The sequence below is a fragment of the Silurus aristotelis genome (assembly GCF_946808225.1).
Source record: "Silurus aristotelis genome assembly, chromosome: 10".
Lineage (NCBI taxonomy): Eukaryota > Metazoa > Chordata > Actinopteri > Siluriformes > Siluridae > Silurus > Silurus aristotelis.
In genome coordinates, this window is record NC_139583.1 from 24,983,177 (window position 1) to 25,006,760 (window position 23,584).

Genomic DNA, 23,584 nt, shown 5'->3' on the forward strand with positions numbered 1-23,584 from the left:
GATCTGTGCAGCAATACAATCCTGTCTTGGTGGTCTCCGGACAATTCCTTCCACTTCATGGCTTGATTTGTGCTCTGACATGCACTGTTGACTGTGGGACCTCATATAGACAGGTGTGTGTCTTTCCACATCATTTCCAATCAACTAAAATTACCATAGTAGGACTTCAATCAAGTTGTAGAAACAAGTTGTAGAGGGTTATGGCAAAGGCTGAATACTCATGTACGTGATATATTTTTTTTTTTATAAATTTGCAAAGATTTCAAACACACTTCTTTTACGGTGTCATTATGGGTTATTTTGTAGAATTTGGGGAAAAATATTTAATTTAATCCGTTTTGGAATAACAAATAACACATAACAAAATGTGGAAAGTGAAGTGCTGTGAATACTTTCTGGATGCATTGTATTTTTTGGATATATTTAAATATATATATTAGTATTTCTTTTCTGCACTAAAAAAAATAAATTGGTTCTCTGACTGTTAGACTGGAAAATTAGAATGATTGTTAGCATACACTAAATTGCACAGTACACCAATCTAGTGACTGCTAAATTAGCAATTCAGTGTACACCAGAGGTTGTGTGTTTGTGTGTGTGGGTTTGAAATGTGGTAGGGGTGATGCAGTAGTCCACGAGGAGAGCAGATGGCACTGTGTTTGCTGCAGGCTCTTCTGTTTCCCTCGGTACTCTCATGTTCTACTCCACCACACCACTAATTTCTGGCTTTCCTACCTGACATTTTTTCCGAGAGGGAGATAAATTACATTTGGTCTGCTCTCATTTTTTCAGATGTCATTATGTGTTGTGCATTGTTTTATTTGTGAGTTTAAGGTAGTGCTTTTGTTTTGATTGAAAAATTTCAGGAACGGCGAATCAGAATGATTTGACCATTTCTGTCCAAAAAGGATGCTCAGGTGCTTGTTTAGTCTCTTGTGAATTCAAGACTGGACTACTGCAACTCTTTTCTGGTACCTCTGAACGCTATTCGTCCACTGCAAATTATCTAAAATGCAGCAGCGTGAGTTGTCTTCAACCTGTCCAAGTTCTTCCACACCACCCCATTGCTACGCTCCCTCCACTGGCTTCCAGTAGCTGCACGTATTAGATTCAAAACACTGATGCTTGACTACAAGGCCAAAAATGGACCAGCACCATCTTACAAGCATCTTACCAGCACCTCATCTTACCTCATCCCTGCTCGCACTGCACCACGCTGTCCGAGATCCTCGAGCACTGATCCACTGGTACCACCTTCACTCAGGGAAAGAGGTAAGTATACTTCAAGGCTCAAGGTTCTGGCACCGAATCCAAGAAGTCCGAACAGCGGAGTCACTGGCTATCTTCAAGCGATGGGTGAAGACCTAGCTTATCCTGAAACACTTAAGCTAGCACTTCTTCAGGTTTGCTTTAAAAATAAAAATCCTCTGAACAGCCTACAAATGTGTTGAGAGGATTTTAGTTTTTAAAGCAAACCTGGAGAAGATGGTGCTAGATTAAGTGTCCAGAGCGACGGCTAAATGCCACAAATGTAAATTTAAATGTAAATGTAAGCCTGACCTAGAAGTCTCAGTAGAAGAAGACTTTATATAAAAAGAGAAATTTCACCTAATCAGCAATAATAATGTATATAATGGTAATTCTCTGTGCTTGTGCATGCAGAGGCAATTAGATATAATATGGTGTCTCATCAAAAATAATTTCACACATACAATAAATTCCTGTAAACTTTTGCAACACTTTTTAGCTTTATTCCAATCCATTTTGCTTTAGGTGTTTCAAATACTGTGTAACCTCTACCCCTTTATTAATGGTTTGAAAGCACTACAGAAAAGCCATGTGAAACAGAACATCCCATATTATCCACTTCTCTGCTCATTGAATGATGCAAAGCATGTACACTGCTGCAGGTCCTGCTTAGGCATTGGACTAACCGTAAATTGGAAACCAAAGAAGCTAGGTTTACCTCTTAGCACGTCTGCCTTCTCTATAGGATTCTCAAAATCATGTTTTGTCAACTTTCTCAGTTGAGAAATGCTCATCAAGTATAAAGAACATGTTGAGATTTACTCCTCCAGTATTGTAGATGGAGCCGGAGGATGCTGTCCTGTTTGCATAATTCAGAGGAATTTCCCTCCTTTTGCCAGATTTGATCAAACTAAACCGTCCAGCAAGTGTTGCAGATGCCTCCTGTGCAGATGCCTCCATGATCTGCATTGCTTTGTGTTGACAGGGTTGATGTCAAAGCTGGTAAACACTTAATGTCTTAATGTTAAAATCAATTGCATAAGAAATATATTAGTATGTCATGCCATGAGAAGTATATTAGGATGCCATGCCATGGTCCAATATTTACAGAATAACTCAATATGTAAGGTGTTCAAATGTAATAACAATAGTTCAAACTTGGATAATTTTGAAATGAATGGTGAACATGGTTAACAGTATTTATATATTTGATACTATTTTATATTTACTTGGTATAAATGATAATTCAGAAATATAACAGCAGTTTTTTTGGCAAATGAAGTAGTCCATTATATTCATCTTGCACTGTCCATACTGAAACGTTCCAGTCTGTCTTTCTTTATTTGCAAACCTCTGGATGGATCTCCTTGTCCCGATCCAGTCTTCAGATGGTGGTGTAGATGTAGACAAAGATGACCACCAGCAAGTTGAGAATGGTGCCAACTATTCCCAGGATAGCCAAGATCCTCTCCTCTCTGTCGTTGTCCTGTTCCTCCTCAATGGCCCGGCACGCTTGAGAAAGGCCATGGGGGAGCATGTTTATTATCAGTGATTTCCACTGTCAGCGGGCACCACACCTGCTGCAGCAAACAGGAAACAGAAGTGTTAGAGTGTAGACAGAGTGCTCTGTGAGCAAGTCTGTAAAGTTTTTGCATTTGTTTTTATTGAACTACCTTTATGATTATTAGACAGATAAATACATTATAAACTACATTTAACTGTCTAAAATATTTGGCTTTTTATATATTAGGTGGTATCAAAAAGCTTCAAGACTAATGGTGATAAGTGGTGCTATTCAGACCACCTGCGTTACCATGTCTGCAATTTCATTATGGACAGCAAGTAAGAACAAAAAACAAACTTTTAATTCTGCTTTTGACATGACATACGTTTGACATTCGGCGATTCTGCAATGAGTGATTCGATCTGTTTTGAGTGGCATGCAAACTTCCAGAGCGGAAGAACATCATTGGAAGACGACAAGAGATCAGGAAGACTTTCATCGAGCTCAACCCCCAAAAATGTCGAAACCATTTGGCAACTTGTGCATGATGATTGTCAGAGAACAATCCACATGATCTCACTTCTGTACCCACCCTACTCACCAGATTTGGCTCCTGCAGACTTTGCCTTCTTTTTCGATCCAGCTCAAGGGTAACCGTTTTGACAAAATTGTGGAGATCCGGCGCAAATTCCATAAGTTGCTTGACACGTTTTAAAACGAAGACTTGCAGTGACACATTCCAGAAGTGGCAGGAAAGCTGGGAGAGCTGTATTGCAGGTCAGGGGGAATATTTTGAAGGTGATAGTGTGTAAACGTAGATAAATAAAGTACTTTCTTGTAAACCGAGCTAGTCTCTAAACTTTTTGATACCACTTTATATATATAATGTATATAAGAGATACAAAACACATGAGAAATGTCACTTGTACAACTTGGGAAGAATATTTTTACACAGATGTTTCAAATGCAGTGGATAATTATGTGTGAGATGCATATAATTTACCATTAGCATATACTGGTTTTACCACAGGAAACAACAACAGTTGCAATTTGTAAACATTAATAAAAGCCATAGTAACAGGGTTGGGTTCTGTCTGTCCAACATTTGGTATATTCTCCAAATTCTCCAGTTTCCTTCCACAAATGAAATTTTAAATCTAGGTGTATTCCAGTATTATGTCTACCTGGATCGAGGGTCCCTGGACCACTTTCAAAACTACAGCAGTAATTACATTTACAATTACCCAGTGTGTATTTTCTTCATGTTAAAATGTTAGAAATACTATTGTTTAATGAAGGCAGATTAGCCATAATCCACACATGGGGGATAGTTGTCTTTCTCAGAGTAGAATTTACAGAGCACTGTAAAACAGAGAGCTGCAATAGAGAATCATCAGCCAACCTTGACCTTAGAGCTGGTGGAGCATTACCAGAACATATGTAGCACTCTTCTAATTGCTTTATATCTGGAAAAGTGGTAGCATGGATCACGTTTCATTTCATAGCTTTATAGGGAAATATACTGTATACTCTGTGGATCAACTTAAAAAGGATTAGTGTTGATTCAAATTTGGTAATTGAAATGCATTGCTTTAAACACTACTTTAGGAAAACCTAATATTCATATGTAGATCTCATTCCCACACAGCTAAAGAATAGATCTAAAAAATTATTTGTAAAACTGTAAGATTTTATTGTGGCATGGTATACTGTATTTTATTATTGAAAATGTTTTAGCTGTGCTGTCTATTTCATCTCTTTAGCCGTGTTATTGTGGAGAGGTGTGAATTGCTTGCTCAGCAGGGAGTTCACAACTTTGCTTTTTCCTTTGCCCTGTTCACCAACAGCTAAACACAAGATACTCTACATACAGAAACCCAACTTTCTTATAAGACTTGCATTGCACTGATAATGTTTATACTGTTTGAGTATGTTATGGTCTATTCTTTCTGCATAATGGAATGCTGGTGTACTGTGTGAAAAGGTTCTCTGATTCAAAATAGTGCAGTAAAATATTTCAGCTCAACCACCTCCTCATCTGTACATTATGTCCAAGTAGACCAGGTTCCAAAGCTTAAATTCTTGCTAATACCTCAGTCTAACACTTGTAATATCAGCATGGAATCACCAATGTCCACCAACAATATCAACAAATTTGAATATTCATTATAGGTATTGGGACACCAGACTATTCCAGCCATGTGGGGTTCTTCATGTGGGGTTCTCCTACTTACTACCTGATGAGGTATGTAAGCTGTTAACCCAGTTCAATATGTCCATTTCAGGAAGTTCTACTATTCTGAGTGTTTTTTTAGATGTAATGAAACTTAACCCACAGCTTCTTTTAGTATACTTGAGTATACTGTACTTCTTCTTCTTCTTCTTCTGTCCTCTACATCTGCCTCTTTCACACCAACTACCTGCATGTCTTCCCTCACCACATCCATAAACCTCCTCCTTGGCCTTCCTCTTTTCCTCCTACCTGGTGGGTCCATCCTCAGCATTCTTCTACCAATATAATTTATGTCCCTCCTTTGCACATGTCCAAACCATCTCAATCTCGCCTCCCTCACCTTGTCACCAAAACATCCTCCATGCGCTGTCCCTCTAATAAACTCATTTCTAATCTTGTCCATCCTCGTCACTCCCAACGAAAACCTTAACATCTTCAGCTCTGCTACCTCCAGCTTCATCTCCTGTCTTTTACTCAATGCCACTGTTTTTAATCCATACAACATCGCAGGTCTCACCACAGTCCTATAAACTTTCCCTTTCATTCTTGCAGATACTCTCCTATCACAAATCACTCCTGTCACTCTTCTCCACCCACTCCACCCTGCCTGCACTCTTTTCTTCACTTCTCTAACACATTCTCCATTACTTTGCACTGTTGACCCCAGGTACCTGAACTCCTCCACCTTCTCCACCTCTTCTCCCTGCAACCGCATCACTCCACTGCCCTCCCTCTCATTCACACACATGTACTCTGTCTTACTCCCACTAACTCTCATTCCCCTTCTCTCCAACGCATATCTCCACCTCTCCAGGCTTTTCCCAACCTGCTCCCGACTCTCACCACAAATCACAATATCAACTTGAGTATACTGTACTTATGAAATATTTATACCTTGATGAGCATTTTTACATAAAATAAAAGAACTACAAATCTCTATATATGTCTGTATCTGTTAAGTTATCCAAGCATCTCTGGTAGCATTTGTAGATGTAAACAAGAAACCTATTTTTCTAATTAATCTTTTCCAAGTAAATATGATCTCTGAACCTAGTCCCTAGAAACACAAAATAAATACTAAAACAACAACAAAAATTCATAATAGGTCAAAACTAATGAATTATATTAACTTCATTAAAACTAATGAATTATATATATATATATATATATATATATATATATATATATATATATATATATATATATATATATATATATATATATATATATATATATATATATATATTTTTGGGTCACCTTTTTTCTGTCACCCATGCTTTACATAAAATAGTTTGTTCATCAGACTTGGCACTGCTTAATTTTCTATATTTGGTACCTTAATATTCTGATAAGCTGCTCTTCAGAAGGCATGTAGATTTCCGCATGAGCAAGCTGTCTTATATGGATGATCAGTTCAACAGGAATTTGTTTAAATGGAAAAAAAATCCCTGTGGACAGATGCCTCCATCTCTATCAATTGTTTCCCACATTTCACCTGTCAAACTGAATTACATGCATGAGCCTCTACTTTATTAGGAAACTAATCAGGTGCACAAGAACACCACCACAATCACACCGCTGGAACACAGTGGAAGTAAACAGTTGTTGTAGTATATAGATTGAGAAGACCCTACAAGATGCTCCTGTCACTCTTCCTGCTCTCTTCTTTTGTTTACCCATTCAGCAGTAAAACTTGATTAGTTCCAACCTAATTAGGGAGGGCTTGAGGAAGCAGTCAGAAAAAATGCTCACACACATCCCAAATGACTCATACAGTTCTGAGGGAGATAGAGCACTACTACACTACACCAAACAAGGTGTGGAGAGAAAAGATATATAGGGTGAAATAAAAAGATGAATAAAACAACCTTTGTATGTGGAGGTAAAACAATAGTAGGCAGGTTAGGATGTTTTCTATGAGTAAGAAGGAACTGTGATTGAGTTAAAAGGAGAGGCATGCAAGAAGGGCAGTGGGGTCTGAATCACCACATAGCCTGAAACCAGTGTCAGGCAGATAAACATCAACATGAGACAATGACTGCCATCTTCACTACATCTTTAACTACAATTCAGTTGTATGAAAGATTTTAAACATCTTACTCTAAGATGAATTGAATAAAAGGGCCAATATGTACAATGCTTGAATTGTACATATTGGCTCATTTATTCAATTCATCTTTGCCAATTGCTTATTATTCTAAACAAATTGCAACACTATTAAATTGATCTATAGATGCAGACTTATCTCTTGAGAGATTAGTCTTTTGTATGTTTGAATAAATACGTTAAACATTTTCTTAATATAGAAAAGTATATTTAGATATTTAGTCATTATGAAATGTTAACAAATAAATTATGACAGGCTTTTAATCAACAGTAGTTTTATTTCTTTTATATGACAATATTATGTCAAAACTACTAATGTGCTAATGAAAAGAAAATTATTTTAATTATAGTTACTTTTATTGCTCTAAGATGATGGTGAAACACTGACATTACATTCACATATGCAACAATTTATCCATTTATATAAACATCCAGTTGCTGTACATTGACATCACTAGTACTATAAATGCACCTCCTATTTAATGTAAGATTACTAACATGATCTGTCTATCTACTAATGGTTGCCATAGTAACACTAACTTAAATCACCGGAAGTTTGCAGCTCTCAGAGATTAAATGGTCTCTGTTCACATTATCTCTGCAAGTTGCTTCATGCATAAATGCAGCTTTGCATCCTTTACATTATACATTAAACCTCCATATCCTCATCTTTTTTAACAAAAAGAATGCAGTTGTTACTGAGAATGTGTGTCCTTTGCTATTATCCTTTCAAACAGATGTCTCCTAATTATAAACAAAATATCAAAATATTCATGAGAACGTTTCTGATCAACTGGCAGGCCAGTCTGTAGGCACAAAGAATATTGGATGAAAGCCTGATAGGATGCAATCCATTCTGTCCACAAAGCATGCATTAGAGATGGCTTTCCAACACAAGCAACATTACATGAGCCTGTGTTGCATCATTAATACCATAAGGGAGGAAGCTGGATGAACAAGAATATGTTTACTATGGCTAAATTTAGCTCTTCTCAGGGACATGATTGGCTACTTGTTGGAGAAAAGGTACACCACCATCTACATGACTCCAAATGGCAGTTGCATGTTTTAGTACTCTTCTCTTTTTTTCCATAGGAATGCAGCATTTCTGAACATTCCTTTTACGTCAATGTAACATTAATATAATAGTGTTAATATATAAAATGAACACTATGTATAATTGAGCAGAGCAACACTCTGAACATTGTGAAAACGACATGCATGCAAAAACATTGTTATAAAGCAATGCCGGCGAATTCATGAAAGTCTGATTTTTAAAACCTGTGCTTCTTTTTTAAACAATATTGCTTATGAAGAAATGCTAGCTGTGTTTTGCATTACCGTCAGTATCATCATTGTGACAGAGATGCAAGCATTTTATTCTTTTTTTGCCTGCTGTGTGAAAAGCTGTGCTGAGGAAGTGGAGAGCAATTTGTTGCCTCCTGTGTGAAAAGCCCTTAGTTGTGCAGTTATGTCTTGTTGAAACACATCATGTCATCTCCTCAGCCTGGGAAAATTTGTTTTTTTCAACATCTCCAAAGTGTAACCATTGTATACATTTGTTTCATAAAAGAAAGTTATGTGCAGCCTACTAAAAAATCAAGAGTGTGAAATATTATTTCTATTTCTATATTCTATTTTTCAAAGGGAAGTTGCTGCCATGTTTAGTTTGTGTTTTTAGCACCTGCCTTAACTGTCACTCAAAGCTTTCAGGACTTTTCAAGTAGTAATTATGACTTTAATTTAAGACTTCAGTGAGTCATGAATATGCAATTGCTTTAAATCTGACATGACGTGCTTTGATGTGAATCATACTTGTGTTGTATAAACCTTTTGTGTGGACATTTTTTAGTAAATCCTGTGTATTTTTAAACAGCGTCTAAAAAGAGTTGATTGAATATTTATTAAATTAAGTTTCTAAATGACTGAACTGAACACACACCTAAACAGATTGACAAAATGGACTTTTCCTGTCTATCGCTTCAATCTTCAAAAAAAACCCCCAAAAAAACAGATACCTGAGGTACCTATTGTTTTTACACTGTATAGTCTCTTTTAAGTGCTTCTGACATTTCAGGGACACCAATACAACAATATAAAATGTTTTGTAGATGTTCTGAATTTAAATTGAACTGGGAATCAGCTTAAATGTTCTAAAATATAATACATTGTATGGAAACATATAGTTTGTTATCGTTTTGGAGACACATGTATGTACCTTTTGTTGAAATGCAAAAACACATTGAACAGTAAAAGACTGGAAGAAAGTTCTGTGGAGAGATGAGTCCAAATTAATAATTTTGGCCCTAACAGAGAACTTAGGTAAGACAGAGACTAGGAGAGACGATGTTAGCAGACTGCCGCCCCCACATAGTTTGGGGTTGTTTTGGAGCAGGGAAGGTTGGAGACTTATTCCAGATGAAAGGAATACTGAATCAACATAGCAACCTTTCCATACTTTAACAAAATGCAACACCATCCAACTGGACTGTGGCAAATTGGAACCAACGTCAACATACAATGACCCGAAGCATGCATTCAAGCTTCACATTTGTTAATAACAAAAGTTATTATAGAGCAAACAGTCAGCAGGAGTGTTCTCAATTATGGAATGGCCTGCCTAGTCTCCACACCTAAATCCTATTTAACCGTTTTGGGATGAACTGGATCGCAAGAATTTTTTAAAATGAAAACAAAGTGGAACATCTGTAAATGTATATAGTATATTTGTTTGGTCAAAGGTAATCTTCATACCACTACATTACCTAATTTGCATATAAATAAAAAACCTGCTAGTGTCTCTCAAAAAATTTAATTTAATTTTTTCAAACTTTTTACAGGCATTGTAATATTACTAATTATAATGTTATATTATAATTATAATATATACCATTTATCTGGTACTTGTGTTTGTCAAATTAATGCTCTCTAAAATGCATTTGAGGTGTGTCTTGCTCTTCACTAGCAGCTTGTTAGCATAAAGTTTTTATGAATTCTATATATTTTTTTAACCTATGGCTGTGAAGGGTGTAATCTGTATATGTTGGCAGCTTTGTGATTGTTGTTTTTAGAGTTTGGATGGGATTCTATTTGCTCTGTTTAATGGAATTTTGCTCAGATTGCTCCAGACCATGCTTTGTTCATCGAACCCTCATGACTTTTCCATCAGTAAGAACAACTCTTTTAAATTTTTTGTTTTTACTAACCTTGCAGTTTAAAATAATGACATAAATCTGAAAACACATAGTATCTCATCTCCTCCACAGTCAAAAGCAAGATTAAAAACTTAACTTAAAGACATAAAACTTTTTATTGTTCTGTCTTTTAAACGTTAGTTTACTAAGCTACTATAAATTTAATGGGGTGTGGTGTATCTCAGACACCATCAGTCGTTGTGTCAATTTTCCAAGTACACTACCCTGACTTCCTGTTTTAAAAAGAAATATGTCAACATACAAAATAAAATCATGGCTGTCAAGTTGTTTCATGATGACTTGAGATCTAAAGTGGTTTCTGAATGTTTTTCTTGTTGCACACTCTATCTGCTGCTGGGAAACAAACGAGTACCTTTGAAGGTCGAGACGCGTATAGATTTGTGGCAAATGTTTCAATGAGTGTTCAGTGGATGTAATAAAGAGTCTGGCTATTACACCACTCACCTTGACCCGAGTTAATAAGCTCCCAGTCAGGGCAACACCACCTCCATATTTCTGCCATCAGGCCTGTAGTGTGTTTATGTGTGTGTGTGTGTGTGTGTGTGTGTGTGTTTGATGGAGAGAGAATGATATAGGGAGTAATAATAGTATCTTAGTACAACAAAATGTGTTAATGTCAAAATGATATTTCAAGATACATGAACTCATATACATGGCGTTCACATGAAATTTCAAATTGTCAAAATGTGCTACAGTGACAATACCACTCTCACATAGTGTAATTTAATGCAGACTGTGAAATGACAGTCAGTCCAGTTCAGGAGATCTAGAAAACTCTGCTGAAGTCTAAGAGACACTAATTGGCACATTAATCAATCAAAGTAATTACTGGGATTAAGCTTCATTCTCGAGGTAATCCTTGCAGCTCTGCACACGATTGGAGCAGAGTCATTATCAGGTCCAACTGCTCACAGATTGTATCAGTTTGCACTGAGAGAACAAAAATAGCTTAGCAAAGACATTAAGTAAGCGAAATGAATGTGAAGTGGCAGCACTCTCTCTCTGCCTTTTGGCATGTTTAAAATGAATAAAAGATTAACTTAATTCTCCATCAGTGCTTAGAATATCTTTCAAGTCAACATGATCTAGGAGGTTTTTTTGGGGGGGATTTTCCCTGCTTTAATATGCTTGACTCAGCAAGTCAAAGGCTCAATAATTAGCTCATGAGTTGAATTAGTCGTGTTATAGCAGCGACGAATGGGCAAATCATGTGAGACTGGTTTGGCACTGGTCCAGCAAGAATCATCTAAAAAAACACTGGTGTTAATGATTAGATCTTTTGAAATGGATAGATACTGGATTACTGTTTTGTGTTTTTAGGTTTTCAGACATAACATTTCTCTGCAGATCCCCAGTGAAAGCCATTAGTCCAGGAGACAGACCTCTCAGCCTGTAATGACCGAAAATCGGTTCCCCTGATGAGACGTCTGTAGCCCAATTCAGTTTGCCTCCAAAGTCACCTCAGCCATAGCATGATGGAAGGAGTGCTCCTGATACCACACACGGTCTGTACTCTGGTTAGTTCATTGAACTTGTGTTCCTGGCTTTTTTAAGGGAATCATAATCATAATAATATAATGCATAATATAATTGATACAATTTTCAACAGGGTTGCTCTAAGGTGCTGTTAACTAGCCAGCAAAAAAACCGAAAAGGCAGATATCCACAAAAACTTCTGTCCACCTTCCTTCGAGGTCATTGCATGTAGGTAAGACAGAGAGAGATATTGCTTAATCAGAGCTTCATGTTGTCTGAGTTAAGAAGTGCCTAGAGATGCAGTACGGTGTGTTCCTGCTTGGTGAGAAAGAATGTCTGGGTTCTTGCCTTCACAACCCCAATAAAAAAACACTGCAGCTGACATAGCAATGTCCTACTCCTTATTGCTTTCATAAGACATAAACAATTTCGCACAACCAATAAAAAATCACAAGTTGAATCCACTGTAGGAAAATCCTCCTTGCCCTTATATGTGTAATGGCCTTGGAAAACCCCTTTAAATTTGGACATGCTCTTGATACTCTACAGGTTTTTAAGCATCCTAAAATTCATTTAAATGTGAAAAGGAGAAAGTTGCATTTCTTTTCAAGACTGCACTGAAAAATGCCCAAAACCCTGATTGTCAAAAATCTGTTGTATATTGAATTCATTTGCATTTATGTTCATTTGTAAGACAAAACACATAGAAATGAATATGCAAACTAATTCTATCTGAGATTCTAGTCTCTGACAGGTTATTTAATTTTAGGGTATTAGAAATCATTTTTACTTGAAGGTCCCCTGGTGGTCTAGTGGTTAAGATGCAGCGCTCCCACCGCTGCGACCCGGGTTCGATTCCCGGTCAGGGAACCATCCCCAGCCACTCTTAGTGCCGGTCCCAAGCCCGGATAAATTGGGGAGGGTTGCGTTAGGAAGGGCATCCAGCGTAAAACATGTGCCAAATCAAACGTGCGGAGGATCCGCTGTGGCGACCCCTAACGGGAGAAGCCGAAAAGAAAGAAATCATTTTTACTTACTCTCATCAGTCTGTCAGTTGAAATGATGCTTAGTTGACAGACTACAAAAAGTCAATACCCAGTCAATCTATACATGTGTAACCCAATAAGTGATGTTTGTAACACATAAAATGATACTTCCAACAATAGTAATAAGCCAGAGCAAAGTTAGTTAGATAAGCAGCAGACATAGCAACGGATACAAGAATCCAAGAATACTTTTGACTTCAAATATGAACAATGAAAATGAAGAAAGAAAGCATTTTCCTGGAAAAACAATTAATGATTAAGACTAGCTAATGTGCTACAACATGAGATGGGATCTATTTTTTTTTCATAACATTGAAAAAATAAAGAAAATGAATAATCACAAATGATTTAGTGAGTCATTCAGTGTGTGAGGCAATCACACCTACTGTATCTAGCAAGGTTTAAGACATCTTTAGGCAGTTATCCATGCTATTGCGGGGAAATATGCTGTTTCTGTGGCTTCTTGAATTAGAGCTGTCAAAGCATGTTACTAGCAGAAGAATCTATTTTTATTCTGTTTGCAAGAATTCAGCTACAGTGCCAGCCATCAGGATTTCCCAGGCTGCTACAAATATGAGAAAAAGCGAGATGTTTGCTCGTCTGTAATGCCACACACATCCTCAGAGATGCACTAAAGAGATTTGCAGAGCGGCGAGACTTTGCTGGGCGCGCAATAAAGATGCAGTTACAGAATTCAAATATATCACAGAAGACGTGTCCCTTCTCACGTTCATGGAGACTTGATATGTCGTGGGTGAACACGTTCAGACATTTAAGCGTGCACCTTGAGAATTGTGGATGATCCCATGTGCATACTACTAACTCATACTGATAGTGTTTTCCATGTACTGCACAATAAGGCTTGCAGTTTTGAAAAAAAGAGAATACTATTTACTTTCTTATTAAAATTTGTTGGGAAATAATTACGTCTTGTCCAGATTTTATGTTAAATTCGATCTGGGGTGAATTAAATGATCTGTCTACTTGGTGGGTTGAACTATAAACCATGACATTGGTGGATTACCTACATCCACCAGAATAGCAGTGCAAGGACACCTGGAACATGAAACACTATATAATGAGCTGCATTATTGGAATTATAACAAATTTTAGCTGTAGCACAAACATGTATTGCCCTTCATGGGTTGCCATTTGTCAACATATGTGCATGAATACTACAAAAATCAGTTCATGTCGATTCACTGAATGCTCCCAGAAAAGCGAAAAACAAAATTGCTATATGTCCATAAACACCAATCTCGTGCTAACTAAAAACACTGACACTTCAAAAGATTGCATTAGTGGTTAAAGCTCTGGGTTACTGATCGGAAGGTCAGGGGTTCAGGCTCCGGTATTACCAAGCTGCCACTCTTGAGCCCCTGAGCAAGGCCCTTAAACCTCTGTGCTTCAGGGGCACTGCATCATGTCTGACCTTACGCTCTGACCCAAGCTTCCCATTAATGGGATATGCAAAGATAGAATTTCACTGTGCTGTCAGGTACATGAGACAAGCAAATCGAATGAAAAAGCTTTTTCCTTTTCTGTTGATTGGTATATGTAAGGAAATCAAAAAATCCCTTCCACACCTTGCTTTAAACATTTTCTGGATCCTGTACAAAAGTGTAAAGAATAATTCCAAGGAACTCTTTCTTTATTATGAGATGCTGAGATAATTTTGAAATGTAACAAAATAGATTTATTGTCTTTAAATTTTTTACTTTTATGCAATTTTAATACTGGCCTTTAAGCTATGATAATCTACCATATAATCACTGTTCACATTGTAATCCATATTGCTAATAATGTATTAATTTTTTTTTCATTGACTATGTCTTATATTTACATTGATGAGCAAATTTATATATTCATTACCCAAACACACAAAACAATACACGATCCTTGCTACATGTAAATAGTGGCTTAGTCCTTAAAGAGTTGGGGGTTATTGCATAACGGAGGAAGTAATTAGATTAGTATGGGCCAATGAGCAGAGAGAGAAAGAGAGATTAGGAGTGATGAAAAGAGCAAGAAACACTCTGTACAGTGTCATTCCAGAAGAACGAGGCTCAGCTTGATGCTTTTAAAGTTAGCTCCGGTTGACATAGTCAGTGTTTATATTAAAACCGAAACTTGCTGCTTTCCTTAGAGAGAATGATAACTCATGCTGAACATAACCATATTGTTCAAAATGAGGCATTATACATTTTTTATACATATTCATGAGTGAAATGATAAGTCATTACTGCTTTTTGTGGTCTGAGCTTCAAAGGGCAAAATCGATGATGTTGAAGATTCATTAGTATACACACAAACATACACATGTATCTTTTCAAACTGCCCCCACACACATCGTCGGATGACTCATATAGTGATGTTGGAGTGAGTCAAGACTTATAATACTAGGACATGCTCAAGCTCTTTATCAGCCTCTTTATAATTATTAATTAATAAATAATTATTAAGCCTAATTATAATTAACAATATAATATTCTTTCTTTTAGGGACAACACTGTGGTAATAAGGCTGAGGTTATCAATGTGTGATGTGATCAGATTTTTTTTATATTACCTGTGATTTGTGATAAGTCGTAGTATCCCTAAACATTACCCACTTCAGTGTAACTTTAGTGAGCCACTAAAGTTGGAATAAAATGACTAGATAGAGATTTGTGACAAATTTAAAAGAATAAATAGTGACTCTGGTATGAGGGAAGTAATTAGTGCAAATGAATAGAATGATTTTTTTGATTGATAGCTTTTACACTATACACTGTGCTTTTACACTTTTACACTGTGGCGACCCCTAATGGGAGTTTATACTGATGTAAGTTGTTTCAACCAAGATGACCTCACCCATTTACATTTATGCATTTGGCAGACACCTTTATCCAAACCGACTTATGTCAGTTATCTCAACTATACAGCTGAGCAATTAAGGGCCTTGTTTAATGACCCAGTAGTGGCAACTTGGTGTTGCTGGGATTTGAACCTATGAAGTTCCAATCAGAACTCCAACATCTTATCCACTAAGCTACCACTGCCCCATATACATAATGTAAGGGTCAGCACACTCCATCAAATGAGGGACTATCTTTTGGAAAGAAAACAGTTCTCTGGTACAGTTCCTGAGACTTGTAGAATCAATATCTGGGTGTACTGTTCTGACAGCTAGTGGTTGGCCAACACCTTACTAAGACATTTTATGTTGTTATTTTTCTCTAATTTAATCACCTGTCTGTAGCAGCCAAGACAAATAGCTGTTGTGTAATTCACTGTAAATGAATAAAGTACAAGATGCAACTTACACAGTCCATTGCTGGGCATAACACACACCTCACACACAGCCACACACACACACACACACACACACACACACACACACACACACACACACACACACACATATATGCATTTGCACAGGCAATTTAGCGTAGCTATTCCACAGTGTGGTTTAGGAAGTGACTCACTCCTCACTTTCCTTCCATCTTTAGAAATCTTTCGAGTAAACATTAAAAAACAATTCTTCATAAAAACTGACATTCCAAGTACCAAACCAAATTTGCTGAATGTAAAAATGATTAAAAATGTGGGAAGGTCCCAGCTGCTGTTGACGTGCAGCAGAACAGCTAATCTAGGCCACATTGCAGACATACACTTCCTGTCTCACTAATCTCTCTCTTTGCACACATATGTAATCAAGTCAGAATTATTTTAATTATTTTAATGTTTGTATTCATCACTGAGCTGTATATTTCTATATTTACATTTTGATCTAAATTTGCATTATAGTAAACAAGAGGTTTACTATTACTATTATTAATAGCAATTACTATTACTAATATATTTACTATTTAACAAATACCTACATTACAAAATCTAATTATTGCACAGTGGCCTGGCAAAGCTCTTAAAGCTCTTACATTTTCGACCATGTATGATAATGAGATGGTGAAAATTAGTTTTAATTTTATATAATAAAAAATCAAAATCTACTAAATCTAAACTAGCTAGATAGTCTACAATTATTAATATTCCCATAAAAGATATTAAGGCAATACATCTATAATATTACTTAAAACACTAAAGTAAAAATAACATTAGTGACACAAACAATTACACATTTATGAAATGGAATTTGTAATCACTATGATAAACATACATGAGTCTCTGAATGATCACTGGCTCCTCATTTAGCTAAATGTCCTAGATTTAAATTAGTATTCAACCCAAACCTTGTCCTCTGCCATTTCTACATTGTTACTGATGACACATGTGCATGAATAATTTGACAGCTGGTATTTAGACCATTTACAAACCGAATCTATTAAGCTTATGTCTATTTTGCTGTGGGACATGTCTAAAGACATGATCACAGTATGACATTCACAGCATGAGCTAGCAAGATGAAGCATCTTCTTTGAACAGATGTTTTTTTTTACCACTGGATCCTACAGTCTTACACAATATAGAAGCCGTCTTGAAATTCATTTGATGAATTGTGAGACATTTTATCTATCTATCTATCTATCTATCTATCTATCTATCTATCTATCTATCTATCTATCTATCTATCTATCTATCTATCTATCTATCTATCTATCTATCTATCTATCTATCTATCTATTTTTATTGATTTATGTTCTAGAATTTACAGTACCTAAGTTAACCCACAGACTCATGTATTACATGTAAATTTTCCACACTTCTCTGCTGCCTCATTAAACCAAATCACATATTGTACAAAAAAACACAAATTCTTATTAGCAATTCTGTCCGCATTATCTTTGAAAAAACATATTTATTTCATCAAAAAGCTTTCTATCTTTCCATGCAGTATGTGTAACATTATAAACCTTTTAATTAATGTTATTCCACATATCAAACTTAAGAAAATAAAAACCTTAAAAAAAGCATCTACAATCTAAAAAGATTTCACGCACGCCGCAAAGAATCGTCCAGAAACCCAGATACTACTCTTTTACACAATGCAACACTTTAACGTATCACATTATTGCTCCCAAGTGACTATTTGAACAGCGTAAATATTTAAACACAAACATACGATAATGTAGGACAGAAAAATATTGATCGTAGATTAAGTCCTTCATCTCAGAGGGACCAGGATTTCTGAGAGCAAGAGAAGCAGGAGAATATAATACATCAACATTAACCCACATGCCAGTTACATTCACTTATTAAGTACAGGCAACCCCAGCAACAGATGAAACTTTAAAAAAAAAAGGCAGCAAATGAAGACACTAATGTATCTCCGGGGCAAACATTGATCAGGGTTCTGTAAATCAATAAAACGGCCGAAAGTCTGTAAATTCTGAAATTAAAGCGATTAAATACTGTCTTCTCAAAAAGAAAGATGAGTAAAATACAGATATTTTGCACTGAATGAGGTTTTGCTGTAACTAATATTTTGGCAATATGTTTATAATGATCTCCTTTGAGACTCGAGTTGTTTTAGGAATTTAATCACGAACATTACAACTGTGGGACTTCTCTTCCTAATGACAGAAATAAAAGTTAAATATATTAACGCTGTACAAAAACCACTACATACTGTTTGATTTTAAATATATTACATAATAAAAAGCAAATATCCACATTAAACATTTCACAAGTCCTATATCATACGGTGCCCAACTCATGTGTCCTTGTGCAAGATCGGCTTGAGTGAAGTGAACTATTAAATCCAATGTCACTGTATGACATTATGTTGCACCCGCAATATGTGACCCTTTTAATTTAGCTTTTGGACGATCACCAAAACATGAATTGCCATTTGAGGGCAACACTTAATTTTGCTGTCCCTGGAAAGGCCACAGTGTTTTTTTTTTTCCTGGCATGGGGGAAATTAGAGGAGAAAGCAGAAACATCAGACATCAGATATACTGATTTAATTTTATATGGATATAATTTATGAACCAAACTTAATGCTGGGTTACAGCTGTAGCATACTCCAGATCGATAATTGGTCAGTTAAACCATGCGTTTTCTGTACAGGATGTACAATGAATTAAGCAAAATATTAGCATTTTTTTTTAAATCTAGCTAATTAAAAGCATGACAAAGTAACATATATGCAACGCACACATTAGGATTACCTTGAATTTAGTATCTTATGGTAAAATAAATAAATAAATACATATTAATATTAATAATAATAATATTAATAATTTGTGGCTTTCCCACAGATGCTGTGTTTGTGTTGGATCAAGTGCTATTTTTTAAAGCTGTGACGCTGATATAATAATAGTAAGGGGGTGCAGCCATATTGGTAAATTAAAACAAATGTTCTGAGGAAATATGCTGACAAAATTCTATTAATAATTGACTTTTAATTGAATAGAAATTATCTGCTTCTGTTAGTTTGTTTTCTAAACTATAAGTTAGGAGATGGTTAAAGACATAGAGCTTTACAAAGTCAGTGGTTTTACAGGAAGCTGGATTTAAAGATCATTTAATGCACTTGGCATATTATTCACCAAGTACTGGGTCAGGCGAGTCCACATGACCTTTGACACTGTGACTTCATGGGAAATGCAGTAAGGAGAAGGCCGTTACATTTTTGTAAATATGTAAATACTTCTTGGTTTTATAACTTAAAAAAACCCATTTAATCCAAATAACAAATGCAGAAATGGAAATTAATATCCTGATCGATTGAGAAACCTAAACAGAGCACTGACATGTGTAAAACTTTGACTAAAATATAAAACCTGTACCTGTCAGAAGTACCTTCCAAGATGCAAACACCCTCACAAGCCTTTTTGCTCACTTTTTCCATCATTCCAATAGAATTCTTATTAAGTTTCATTATTTTACTCACCACACATTTTTTTTTATGCAGACTGCTTTTTCATTTCTGAGCTGCTTCCATTCTTTCAAGCCTTCACAAAAGCCCCTGAGGTCCCATCTCTCCTTCATCCATTACCCTTACTCCCTTGTTCTTTCCACAGCCAGCTCTAGATGTCTGTCCCTTTCTCCTGGGTCTTTGTGTCTTTTTCCCCGATGCTTCGGTGGTCTTCTCTCTCTCTCTCGTTCTAAACTCACAGTGGAAAGGCTTTTCCACTCAGCAGGCGACTGACAGGTTCTTAAAACTTATAGCCTGTCATAAAAACAGGAAAAGGGAATACTCTGAAGATTTTGCCAATTCTTGTGAGTAGTTTGGTCTTTTCAAAGATGCTGATATATTGTCTTCTGTATGTGTTTACCTGTTTTAGGCATCAGACTGCGTGGTGTTGTCTTCCAGCATGCCTGTCTGCATAGATCATTCATTTAAAGTCTCTTGAAATGAACTGAAATTGCATGAGTATGCCAAGCAAACCTTCGTACATCCTTTAGCATCCTTGCGCTACAGGTTCAAACTCCTTAGAGTATCCATACCTATGCGTTTTCACACTTCTTCCTCATTCTTTCTCATTTCTTTTCCTCTGTTCGTTCAGGAACTTTAATGTATCCAAGCTTCAGGGGCTTAGTGGGAGAATCTGTCGAAATCTGTCTTCTTTTTCAGCTATTCTGTTTGCTCGTTGTGATTTTTTCAGAAAAACAGGAGGATTTTGGTTAGCATTCCTGGAGCAATATTTCTTAAAATCCTCCTAAAGTCTTCTTTCTCCCCATTTTACTTCCTGTTTGGTCTGTCTCTTCTTTCACTCTCAGTACAGCTCTAAGCTCTTCCCTTTTTCTCTCCTTCTTTTCTCTCTTCCTCACTTGTTCCTCTCTCTCCCTCCCATTTTGATGTTGCTCTCTTTCTCTTACCATTCTTTTCCCTCACTTGCTCCCTCCCTTTCCATTTGGAAGCTCCCAGAACAGCAGGCAGTTAAAGAGTGACAGCAGAATTCATTCACATTACAAGCATCAGACTACACACACATGCACACACTCACACAGAACAACATTCAGCATAGCCACACATTTTGAGGTCATAATTCAAAGTGTGAGGGACGAGAGTAAATGATTGAAGGAAATCACTTCCAAGCTAAATCTGCTTTTGAGTCATATTGTACATTTTACCATGGATTATATCTTGATTCATCGATTCACGCCACATTTCAGACCTGTGAGATGCCAGGAGGGCCTGAGCTTCTGGTACTAAGCGAAATATTCATTTCCTTCAGGCAGTGTTTCTACCTTTTTCTACTCTATACACCATATTGGCTCTAAGTTGAAGTGAACTTTTTTCTGTTTTTGTCACAAAATTTTTTCTGTGAATCAGTCGGTCACTAATTCTAACCAAATCATTGCTACTCCATCTCAGGCAATAATTTTCTGGGATTAGCTAATACTGTACATGTGTACAGTGTACAAATGGCAATGGGAATACCAGTTACTTTATAGCACTGACTCTTTCGACTTATAGCTTCATACACACCCCTACAGACATGTGCATGCCGACACAAATGGTCCAACACTATAGGCAATGCCTTATGTTTCACCATTACACACTCACACACACACACACACACACACACACACACACACACACACACACACACACACACACACACACACACACACACACACACACACACACGCACACACACACACCCCAACTAGCATGATCGTGTTTCTTTGCCTCGAACTTCACCCATAATCCAACAGCAGCCAGTTGCTTAGCAACTGCCTCCAGGGAGACCTTTCCTGCATCACAAGCAAGCCTGCTGAAGACATGTGAGTCAGACAAGATGGGAGAGAGAGTGAGACAACCTAAGAAAGATTGATGGAGTGAAGGAATGTCACAGAAATGACAAAAAGGGAGTGATAGAGTGATATTTCGGGATGTGGTGGTCAGGGGATGGAAGGCAAAGTACAGCTGAATACTGTCAAATTCTGATTCCTTTCCCCCCCCTTCTCTGTATTTTTAGAGAGGAGGCTGATAAAATATTCAGACTATTTCTCTTACCAACAGAACAACCTCTCTCCACTCGTCTACCCTGCTCTCACAAACACACAGTAGTTTTCATGCCATGCAGCCTGCTTCGATTGCTATGAAGTTCTAAGGGGTCATGCTTTGATTTTTTTCCTTTTATGAACTAAGTTCCTTTCCATTTGCCCTAGGGTTAAGACTCTAAGGAATTGTACTGCTCTCTAATAACATCCTCTCGAACATGTTATCTTTGTCTTCCTGAATAGCTGATCAAGTGAAACACTGGTTATTTTGGCTTTTACTGCATTTCTTTTCCAGAGAAAACCTTGCTAGTAGGAATAATGGGAAACCTCCCCCTTCTGATCCATTTTTGAACTAAAAGTGAATTCTGAAAGATTAAACTGCTTTGGGGCAAATAGTGAGGTATGGAATGGGTGGTTTGTGTCTATTTCATGTCTAATAGGTAGATTTATTTTATCGTATTCAAAATCCACCTGTAGGATCCACTGTTGTAATTGCAACATGTCTGAAATGTTTAATAGCCTAAAAGCCTTGCCATATTGATTACTACAATTCCACACTAAAAATGCTGCTCACCTGTCTGACACTACTCGGGTGTTTCCATTTTAGAATGGTATTTGCTGAAATTTTAGAACTTTTCGCTACTGTACCGTTTTTGTTCAGTCTCTCTAATACTGGCCTGGGAATATCAGTAACATGGACACCAGGACATTTATAAAAGATATCCAAAGTTTAATAACTACTTTATTAGACATCTGTGATGACTACCATTGCGTTACATATCAATACATAACGAACAAAAACATTGTTGAAGGTCATACTGTTCTTGGTACAAATGTAAGCATCTATCATGAGGATATGATTGTTGCAGCAATGCAAAATAGAAGGAAAAATAATAAGTCACACAAACTATTTAAATTACTAGAGTAATTAAAATAGAGAATAACTGAATAAATAATTTGCAGAACTTTTCAAGAACTTTGTTTGCTCAGAGTGCACTCGGTTGGACTTGCCACTTAACATTTTGCCACTCAAAATATTTCCAGCCAAGCGCCCTAACATTGAGCCAAATGTTATACTATCCTGCTTAAGTTGTGTATGCAGGTCACTGAATAGCTAATTGCTTCAAAATTTTTACTAAACAGAAAAGTTGACCTATATGTGTATAGGCCTTCAGACTAATAAACAGCTTCTGACTGGTTTATCTCTGTGCATGCAGGAGAAAGAGTATACTTTAGGTTTTTAGCTTGCCAGTTCATAGGACTAAGATAGAATTAAATTGGGTATCTGACCAAATACAACTTGGTAAACCATGTCTTTATGCTTTGCTGACAATGGCATTGCCATGCTGGAACAGGTTTCAATGCCTTTGTTACAGAGAAGGGAAATCAAAATGCCACAGCATACAAAGGCTTTCGAAACAATCACATCCTACATTGTGTTACAGTTAAGGAAGGCCTGGATATGGGTGTGATGTTCAAAAAAGCTTTGGCCAGATAGTGTAGTCATGTATCCCTTTGCTCATCATTAGTAACATTATGATAATAAAAATCCTTTTCTGGAGCATTTTCGATATATCAATTTAAGCTACTAATGTTTTAAAACTTATTTTTCCCAGTCTAAATTCCATGTGCTACTGTTGACCTATATTGCAGATTAGCTAGACGCGATATCAAAGACACATCAGATAATTGAGGCAGCTTTAACCCAGTTTTAATGCTCAGTATGATGCTTATTGTGGTTTTCTACAAGCATTCTTGCAAAGCATCAAAAGTGTGATTGTCTCAGTGGGGAAATTAAAAAAGACTGAGAAGGAGAACTAATTGTTTTAGCTGCTACTTATTTGATGGGGTGGAATGGC

General features: G+C 36.6%; 1 long non-coding RNA gene across 2 annotated transcripts; it reads right to left on the reverse strand.

The window, feature by feature from the left end:
* Positions 1-1,722: 1,722 nt before the first annotated feature.
* LOC310732571 lies at positions 1,723-20,728 on the reverse strand. 2 transcript variants are annotated; one of them, XR_014535503.1, is made up of 2 exons: positions 19,666-20,728; positions 1,723-2,825 (listed from the first exon to the last, which is right to left on the reverse strand). It is a non-coding gene; the product is annotated as an uncharacterized lncRNA (long non-coding RNA). The 2 variants fall into 2 exon arrangements; XR_014535504.1 differs by having other exon boundaries at positions 1,723-2,828.
* Positions 20,729-23,584: the final 2,856 nt, after the last annotated feature.